The sequence below is a fragment of the Molossus molossus genome, unplaced genomic scaffold, assembly GCF_014108415.1.
Source record: "Molossus molossus isolate mMolMol1 unplaced genomic scaffold, mMolMol1.p scaffold_m16_p_14, whole genome shotgun sequence".
In the NCBI taxonomy this organism is placed as follows: domain Eukaryota; kingdom Metazoa; phylum Chordata; class Mammalia; order Chiroptera; family Molossidae; genus Molossus; species Molossus molossus.
The window spans coordinates 75,461,647-75,471,632 of record NW_023425349.1 but is presented as its reverse complement, the minus strand read 5'-3'; the positions used below and the strand labels follow the sequence as shown (position 1 = coordinate 75,471,632).

The 9,986-nt window shown below is 38.3% G+C and overlaps 2 non-coding genes across 2 annotated transcripts; one reads left to right on the top strand and one right to left on the bottom strand.

Moving 5' to 3' along the window:
• The first annotated feature begins 5,774 nt into the window (after positions 1 to 5,774).
• LOC118630330 lies at positions 5,775 to 5,877 on the top strand. The gene has a single exon (XR_004959574.1). It is a non-coding gene; the product is annotated as a U6 spliceosomal RNA (small nuclear RNA).
• A 1,079-nt stretch (positions 5,878 to 6,956) lies between these two features.
• Positions 6,957 to 7,120, bottom strand: LOC118630340. The gene has a single exon (XR_004959583.1). It is a non-coding gene; the product is annotated as a U1 spliceosomal RNA (small nuclear RNA).
• Between the last annotated feature and the right edge of the window lie 2,866 nt (positions 7,121 to 9,986).

Below are 9,986 nucleotides of genomic sequence, written 5' to 3'. Positions count from 1 at the left end.
CCAAAGAAGAACTAATACCCATTCTCCTCAGAGTATTCCTAAAAATTCAAGAAGAAGTAAGACTTCCAAATTTGTTTTATGAGGCCAGCATAATTCTAATTCCAAAACCAGAAAAAAGACACTACAAGAAAGAAAACTACAGGCCAATATCCCTGATGAACATAGATGCCAAAATCCTGAACAAAATAGTAGCAAATCGTATCCAGCAATACACCAAAAATATATTCACCATGACCAAGTGGAATTCATCCCAGAGATGCAAGGCTGGTGCAATATTCACAAATCAATAAATGTGATACACCACATAAACACAATCAAAGATAAAAAGCACATGATCATATCAATAGATATGAAAAAACATTCAACAAAATCCAGCACCCATTTCTGACAAAAACACTCAGCAATGTGGGAAGAGAGGGATCATAACTCAACATAATAAAGTCCATATATGAAAAACCTACAGCCACCACCATACTCAATGGGCAAAAATTAAAAGCATTTTTCTTAAGAACAGGAACAAGACAAGGATGCCCACTTTCACCACTCTTATTTAACATAGTACTGGAATTCTTAGCCACAGCAATTAGACATGAAGAAAAAATAAAAGGGATCCAAATTGGAAAGGAGGAAGTGAAACTGTCATTATTCACAGATGACATGCTCTTATACATAGAAATAACTAAAGACTCCATCAAAATCTACTAGGCTTAATAAATGAATTTGGCAAAGTAGCAGGATACAAAATTAACATCAAGAAATCAACTGCATTCTTATACACCAATGATGAACACACAGAAAGAGAAACTTAAAAAACAATCCCCCTTACCACTGTAGCAAAAAATTAAGATATCTCGGAATAAACTTAACCAAAAAAGTAAAGGACCTATTTGCAGAAAACTACAGGACATCGAAATTAGAAATAGAGGAAGACATAAAAAAGTGGAAGCACATACATTGTACATGGATTGGAAGAATTAACATCATTAAAATGTCCATACTACCTAAAGCAATCTGTAGATTCAATGCAATCCTCATCAAAATACCAATGACATATTTCACAGAACTAGAAGAAATACTTCAAAAGTTCATATGAAACCAAAATTGCACAAAATAGACACAGCAATCTTGAAAAAGAAGGACAAAGTAGTCAGGATCACAATACCAGATATCAGGTTATAGTACAAAGCTACTGTAATCAAAACAGCCTGATACTGGCACATGAACAGGCACATAAATTAATTGAATAAAACAGAGAACCCAGAAATTGACCCAAAACATTATGCTCAATTAATATTGGACAAAGGTGGCAAGAGCATACAGTGCAGTAAAGACAGCCTCTTTAATAAACGGTGTTTGAAAAATTAGACAGCTACATACAAAAAAATGAAACTAGACCATCAACTTACACCATACACAAGAATAAACTCAAAATGGATAAAGGGCTTAAATGTGACTCATGAATTCATAAAAATCCTAGGAGAAAATGTAGGCAACAAAATTTCAGAAGTCATACGCAGCAGAATTTTCACTGATACATCACCTAAGGCAATAAAAACAGAGGGAAAAAATGAACACAGGGGACTACATCAAACTAAAAAGCTTCTGCACAGCAAAAGATGCAACCATCAAAATGGAAAGGCAACCCACTGTATGGGAGAACATCACTGCCAATGATACATCAGATAAGCAGTTCATTTCCAAAATATATAGAGGGCTCATACAACTCAACAAAAGGAAGACAAAGAACTCAATTAGAAATGGGCAGAGGAACTAAATAGACACCTCTCCGAACAGGAAATACAAATGGCCAAGAGACATATGAAGAAATGCTCAACAACACTAATCAGCAGAGAGATGCAAATTAAACCAACAATGAGGTATCACCTCACACCTGTCAGAATGGCCACTATCAACAAAGCATTAAACAAGTGTTGGTGAAGGTATGGAGAAAAGGGGAATCTAGTACACTGCTGGTGGGAATGCATATTAGTGCAGACACTATGAAAAACACTATGGTGTTACCTCAAAAAATTAAAAATTGAATTGCCATTTGACCCAGTGATCCCACTTCTAGGAATATACCCTAAGAAGCCTGAAACACCAATCAGAAAGAATATATGTACCCCCATGTTCATAGCAGCACTATTTACAATAGCTAAGATCTGGAAACAGCCCAAGTGTCCATCAGTAAATGAACAGATAAAAAAGCAGTGGTACATATACACAATGGAGTAGAATATGGCTGTAAGAAAGATCTCTTATCCTTTGTGACGACATGGAGGGACCTGGAAAGTATTACCCTAAGTGAAACAAGCCAAGCAGAGAAAGACAAATATCATATGATCTCACTTATTTGTGGTATATAATGAACATAACAGTCTGAGGAACTGGGTAGTCCCAGAGACATGGAAGTGGGTTACAGACTGACAATCCCCAGAAGAGGGGACGTTGGGGGGAAGAGATAAACCACAAAACTTATACACATGTACGCATAACCAATGGACATGGACAACAAAGGTGGGGACAGGGGGAGGGAGGGGGAGGAGAGTGGCAATGGGGGAAAAAGGAGAAACATCTTTAACAAAAATAAATAAATAATATAATAAAAATTTTAAAAAAAGTCACCAAGTGTCACTCTGCCGTATTTTCTTGGTTTCAGCCCTCAAGGTTTCACCCAGATACAAGGAGAGTGGCAAAGACTTAATTTTAACTGGCACAGAAACCCTTTACAGGAAGTTCCTAGCATTTTCTCTACCAGAACAACCTCTGGATCTCACCTCCCAGAGCCACAGGAGCTAGAACACAGTGGCATGGTCTGAGAAAACACAGTATCCAAAACCTCAGGGGGTGGGGAGGTGCAGAGCTGGAGAGAAATTTGAGTGAGTACTGGTAAGGGGATAATAAAAATAAACAAATACAATATATGGGACATTGCTGAAAAATTAAGAAGAGACTTTTTCATTTGTGAGATCTAATCAGTTTCCTCTATTATTGACATTTTTCAGGCTGGTTGTCTCAATATATTATTAAAACACATATTGTGCTGGATTAGAAATTCGTTTCTGAGTGTAACAGACAAATATTTCATGAGATGTGAATAAATCAGCTCCTCAAGTGGATATATGCATTTGTGCCCTCACTCTGCGTTCTTTTCCTCGCGCAGTCCTGCAACAAGCCAGGGCTCTTATGTGCCTGTATGAAACATATCATTAGTCCTTGCCTACAGACAACTCAGTCTAGAGCAGTATTTACACAACCACTTTTTTTAGGCAATTCCCATCACAGTAGAAGCTTAAATCTAGGTATGTTAGTAAAATGTGAGTTAGATAATGAGACAGCCAAACAGAAAACTGTCACAAAGCAGCATATTAATGAGTCATGAAATAAATGGTATAGACAGGTAATTTAAATTCAGAGTAGGAAGAGATCACTATGGCACTGGGCAAACTAAGAAGACTTCATGGAGGTGTTTTCGAGATACATTTTCTCTAAAATCAGGTAACTTTCTAATAACCAAATAGTAAGCTTTATTTGTACCAAGTGTACATACATGTCCAAAGATATCTGACAATTAAGAATTATGCCAAACAACACATAAAGTACAGAATATGTTATACGTCTTTATTGAAACCAAATTATATCTAGTTTCCAGTCTCCGCTGGCCAAGTTTGGTGAAAAAACCAACATCAATAATTTTTGCTTGTTTGTTTCACTACTACATTTCACACACCCCCACCTCTCTCTCTCTCTCTCTCTCTCTCTCCAACTACTCCATTCTTCTCACTCACACTTAATTTTTATATTGTACCAAGACATCAGAACTTACAAAATCCAAGAAAAATAGGAAAAGTTCTCAACCAGGAGTCACTCGTGGCCATTAGTAAAAGCACTCACTGTCTTTCTAAACACCGTCCATTCAGACATGGCCAGAGCTGATACTGGCTCAACTCCATGTTGTCAAAACTGTCTCTATGGACTTTCACCTGGTCCATCAACTCAATGTTGGGGCTTTGCCCAACCTCTTGGGGGACTTCGACATGAAAAGTCTGGTGCAAACTTTTCTGTGGAATAAGGAGGACTAGAACACAAAAACACAAGGCACTGGCTGAACTTTCTGTCCAGAAAAATGTGTAAAATTATGTTTTAATTCTGTCATTTGTAAATCTATGTCAGCAAAAAAACTACAAAGTAATAAAATTATGAATATATCGCCCTGCCATAAGTGATAACTGTTCTTCCAGAAAAGAACTACTTTGTTAAAAGGGGAGATTAAATTACATAAATCCTGAATACCTATCAGTTGCACAAACACGAGAGAAAATAGGTAAATGGTGCTGGTAATAAGAAAATGAAAAGGCATTTCTGTCTAGTTATACATCTAACATACCTAATATCAATTATTTTGCTCTGGGTGCCATCATTTTTAAGCTATGGGGTATTCATTGAAATGTATCCAATCACAATACATTCATTTGACATTTGGAGATATAGCCTGACTATTTCACTTCAATTCTATCTTTTAGGATCAATTGCTTACCAAAACTACAAATTTTCTTCATACTTTGAAAACTCTCCTGAATCAATAGTTTTTCATAATCAATAAAAAGCATACATTCGTAACCCCGGGTGGTCTTTTTTTTTTTTAGGTCTTTTTGATACAGGCACTTTTAAACAGCATCTCAGTGTAAGAGATGGCCATTGTTATCAACATTTTGCTTCAAACTGCACAACCAACCGAAGGATATTAACCATATTTTACATTTTGGTAGTCAATCTGCCTTATCTGTTTATTTTGTGAACAAAATATTCAGGTATAATTCTTGGCTGATTATATCAACAAATGGTGTCATTATTGGTAGAAAAATAATAACATTGCATTTAATGTGATTTCTCAGTTGAGAGCCTCATTTTGCAGGAAGTTAAAATCAGTCCCATTAGGGGTATAACAAAGTTAAGTGTTTTGCCCACTCTGAGCTATTAAAATAATCAAGAAACTTTTTTTCCTAGCTTCCAATCTTTCTGTCCACCATCACCCCCCTCCTGAGTACTAACTATAAATAAAAGATGCACATTTTAACTACATCTGCCAAAACAAGCTGCACAGACCCAGAAACTTATGGAACATTATTAATTCTTTGGAGGTTCTGAAATTGAATGTACATCGGAATCACCTGGGGAGCTTTAAGAAATGCTGTTGCCTGGGTCACACCCCAGAGATTCTACTTTAATTGGTATAGAGTGAAGCCTAAGCATCAGGATTTTTTAAAGCCCCCCCACCCCACCCCGGTGATTCTAATACGCAGCTAAAATTGAGAACCACTGTTCTAAACCCTTGTTTTACAGACGAGACAAGCAACCCTGTCATGACACATGCACATCCGATGTTAGAAATGAAGCTGAAACCGAAGCTTCAGAATTCCAATTAATGACTCATTTCTCTAACCCAAGGGTCCTCAAGGTGTTCCCCAGGTCAGAGGTTCCCCTGAGGTTTCTCAGAGGTGCTGAAGGGGCCGTGAAGATAATCAGAGATCCAGGTCCACTCACCCCACAACAAAAGCAGCTTTAATTCATGTGTAGGGATTTTTTTGTTTGTTTTTTGTTTTTGTTTTTTACTTTTTGGACTGCTTTGCAGATGTTTTCAAGGATAAAAAAGAGAGAAAACAACAGAGGGGGGAAATATGTACCTGGCTAAAGTAAAAAGAATTTAAACTATTGCAAATAGACCACAGACATAGCAAGAGATCCCCCTTCTGAAAAAACAAACCAAAGAGTCCTTGCTTCAGTAGCATATATACTAAAATGGAAATGAAACAAACAAGATAAGCCTTGTCCCTATGTAAAGATGAGATGCAAATCTGTGAAGTGTTCCATTAAAAAAGAAAAAAAAAAAAGCCCGGCGGGCATGACTCAGTGAGCGTCAACCTATGAACCTAGAGGTCGCTGGTTCGATTTCTAGTCAGGGCACATGCCTAGGTTGTGGGCTCTATTCCCAGTGTGGGGCATGCAGGAGGCAGTCAATCAATGTTTCTCTCTCAATGATGTTTCTGTCTCTCTCTCCCTCTCCCTTGCTCTCTCTCTAAATATCTATAAATCTGTAAAAACTTTAAAAAGGAAGGGGAAGGAAGGAAGGAAGGAAGGAAGGAAGGAAGGAAGGAAGGAAGGAAGGAAGGAAGGAAGGAAGGAAGGAAGGAAGGCTGGCTCAGTTGGTGTGGCTCAATGGGTTGAGCATCATCCCATGCACCAAGAGGTCTCTGGCTCCATTCCCAGTTAGGGCACATGCCAGGGTTTTCGGCTCTATCCCCAATAGGGGAGGGGGGGGCAGGAGGCAGCCAATGGATGGTTATTTGATTGATATTCCTCTCACTGATGTTTCTCTCTCTCTCTCCCCTGCTCCATTCCTCTCTCTCTAAAAAAATCAATAAAACCTATTTAAAAGAAAAGACAAATTATGACTTTTTTAAAAATCTTCACCCAAGGATATTTTTCTATTTATCTTCAGATAGAGTGGGAGGGAGAGAGAGAGAGAGAAAGAGAAAGGGAGATAGAGAGAGAAACATCGACCTGAGAGGGACACATCGACTGGTTGCCTCCCACACGACCCTGACCAGGGCCTGGGACTAACCGCAACTGAGGTACATGCCCTTGGCCAGAATTGAACCTGCAACTCATTGCTCCACAGGCCAATGCTCTACCACTGAGCCAAACAGGCCAGGGCCGAATTATGACTTTTTAAGGATAGTCTAGGCCAGTGAATTTGATCCGTTTAAACCTAAACAATGAAGAGTCCTTAGGGCCAGAAAGTAACTGCTTTTAACATCCCAATGTGTATTTTTTAAATTTATTTTATTGCTGAAAGTATTACAGGTGTACTCCTGTTTTACACTGACCCCTTCCTCCCAACTCCTGCTCACCTCCCCACCTTCACCACCCAATATGTATTTTATAATTTTTTTCCCTAGGGGAGAGCACGAACGCAGTCCCCCGCTACCACCGAGTATGCAGTCAAGTTTCCCACGTTTGGGGAAATCGCAGGGGTCAGCACATCCAGAGTGCAACAGATAAGCCTCGCCCTGGGAAAAGCACCTTCGTGATCATGGTATATCCCCTGCCAGGTAAGTACGTATTTTATCATTCTTAAGGAGAGCTGTGAGGTGGACTGAAAGTGCCTCCAAGGGGGTTGGTTTCGAGAAAGAGCGAGGACTTTTCATTAAACAAGAATGTTTGGGAGAGGAGGCCAGCAAAGACTGTAGGAACAGGGGCAGGAAAGTTGGACAGAGAATGTTAAGACAGGAACTTAGCTCTAGAAGAAACTAGGCTTAAGCTTACTTTATATGCCAAATAAGAAAAGCGTACAGTCCTAGAAGAAGAAAAAGTGGAAAGCAGGTGTTTCATCCTCATAACCTTTGTCTGGAAAACCTCCATCCCATTTGCTTCTGGAGGAGGCTGGAGCAATGGAAAGCGAAGGCACAGTGCGGAAAGTGGCTAATCACGAGCTGTGACATCAGCCGAGGCACAGTACACGTCTACCTAAACCTTGCTACTTAATATTTGTCTCTAGAGTTTTATGTATCTTTCTTCCTTAGAATTTCCAGCAGTCATCCATTCATTTATTTTTATTTTGATGGGTTTATAAGATTTCCCATTACTACATGAAATCTGAAATAGAATCCTCATTGACATATTTTATTATTAATAACTGGAGATATATATTTATCATAAGAATAGCTATCATGTGTTGTTCACCTACCATATGCCAAAAACATGAGTGTTACCTGTAAATATTTTCTTTAATCTTCACAAAAACACTATGAAGTTAATGTTATTTTCTTTCTACTCATAGGGAGCCTAGGACTTAACAAGGTTATTTTGCTCAAGACCACACATCTTTAGTCTATTTTTGTTAAGATTTCCAAAGTCTGTATTCTTTCCTCTACTATGCCATGCTGTTTCATCCTCTCTATAGACCCCCAAATCAAGAAGAAAGGCGCCCCTTCCCCTTGTTTCTGAAATATGTAGGCCAGCAGTATTAAGCATACTTGAAGCTACTTTCTCCATTAATGGGACTCCATTTTCCTTTGAACCCAAAGACCCTCGGGAAACTACAACTTTACCATCAGTTAAAGATTAAAGTAAAAAAGAAAGTCTAATCATGAAAGGCATTCTAAGACATAGAAGGACATTTATTGCTGAATGAGACTTTACAAAATTTCATCAAATTTTATGAGCTTTATGCATTGTATATTAATGAATCCAGAAGTCTATATCCATCTACCTAATACTTAATCTTCTGCACATAGCAGGCAATTAAACACACTTATTTTGGAAAATCTCTTCTATTCCTTTTCTCCTGCAGAATATCTAGTAAAAATCCAACATTGTCATTATCACTCCAAGTTTAAAATGTCAAATTGTTTCTTATTAAGATTCTTAAAAATATAACACACAAGGCCTTTCTCCTATTAACCAAGGATGCATGTTTTAACTCATCTCCTCTAAAATAAACTTATCATCATATAAATCTAACCCATTTTACACAAGTAATATTTTTCTGGATCATTTTGTATTTTAAACCATGTATGTGGGGTTTTTTTGATAGTTGATATTGACTTGCAATATAATAAATATTCAGCTTCCAAGGGTGACTTCACTTCCAATTCTTCAATATTTATTTATTTATTTTTTCATCCTCACCCAAGGACATTTTTCCATTTTTTGTTCAGATAGAGTGAGAGGGAGAGAGAGGAAGAGAGAGAGAGAGAGAGAAACATCGATGCGAAAGGGACACATCGAGTGGCTGCCACCCGCACGACCAACCAGGGCCGGGGACAAACTGCAACCGAGGTACATGCCCTTAGCAGGAACCGAACCCGGGTCTCTCCGGACCGCAGGCCAACGCTCTAACCGCTGAGCCAAACTGGCCAGGGCCAATTCTTCAATATTTAAATCATGTTCCAACAATCTCTGCAAGCTGAAGTGAAAATAGCTAAAAGTTACTGAGCAATTAATATATCCTAGGCATTTCAATCATTTTAAGTAGAAAATCTTGATGTATCCTCATGGCAAATCCATAAAGGACAGAGAAATATCACTCCCATTTTAGAGATAAGGTAACTGAGTTTAGTACCCAAGTCACTCAGTTAACAGTGTAGAGCACTAATTCAAATCCAGGTGGGCTAACTCTGGAGCCCTGGCGACTTGACTACTCTTTAACCTACAACTTTCACTCCTGTTAGTCCCTTCTTTTACCCCACCTTAAGTTATATTTCATTGCCTGCACAAAATCAGAGTCTGGAGAACAGTCTCTGCCCCTCTTATTTATTTTATTACATTATTATCTCCAAATATAAGGCTTTGCACAAAATAAGAGCCCAACAACTTGAATTAAATTATTAAATTAAATTGAACTAATTAATTAATCATTTATTCATTCCATAAATATTTATGAAGCATATCTCTGTGCCCTATGATAGAGGTAAAATGGTGAACAATACAGGGAACTCCCTTCTTTGCTCACCTAAAATGAATATTCTAATGCGACTACCTATAAACACTCTAGCAGTTTGGTTGGTACATTTCTAGTTATCAGTAAAAGCAACTCAATCAAAACTAGTTTAAACTAAAAAGGAACTTCATGGCTTACATTCCTGAGAAGTCTAAGAGGTGACTGATTCCAGATACATTAGATCTAGGGCTTCAAAAACGCCCTTAGGAAATTCTCTCTCCCTTTTGGTTCTGCTTTCTTCATTCTGTTTTGTCCTTAGTTAGGGCTCTCCCATGTGAGCAACAGAGCTCCCAGAAGCTCCAGCTTATACGATCACTAGCAACTAAAGGGTAGGATAGTAATTTTTTCTGAAAATTTCAGCAGTTTTTGGTAGAGCTCTCAATGGCCATGCTTGGGTTACATACACATCATCTCCAAACTGATCAAAACTGTCAGACTAACTGGCCATTCCTTGGTAATGGGCTCATAGCACATCCCTTCCATG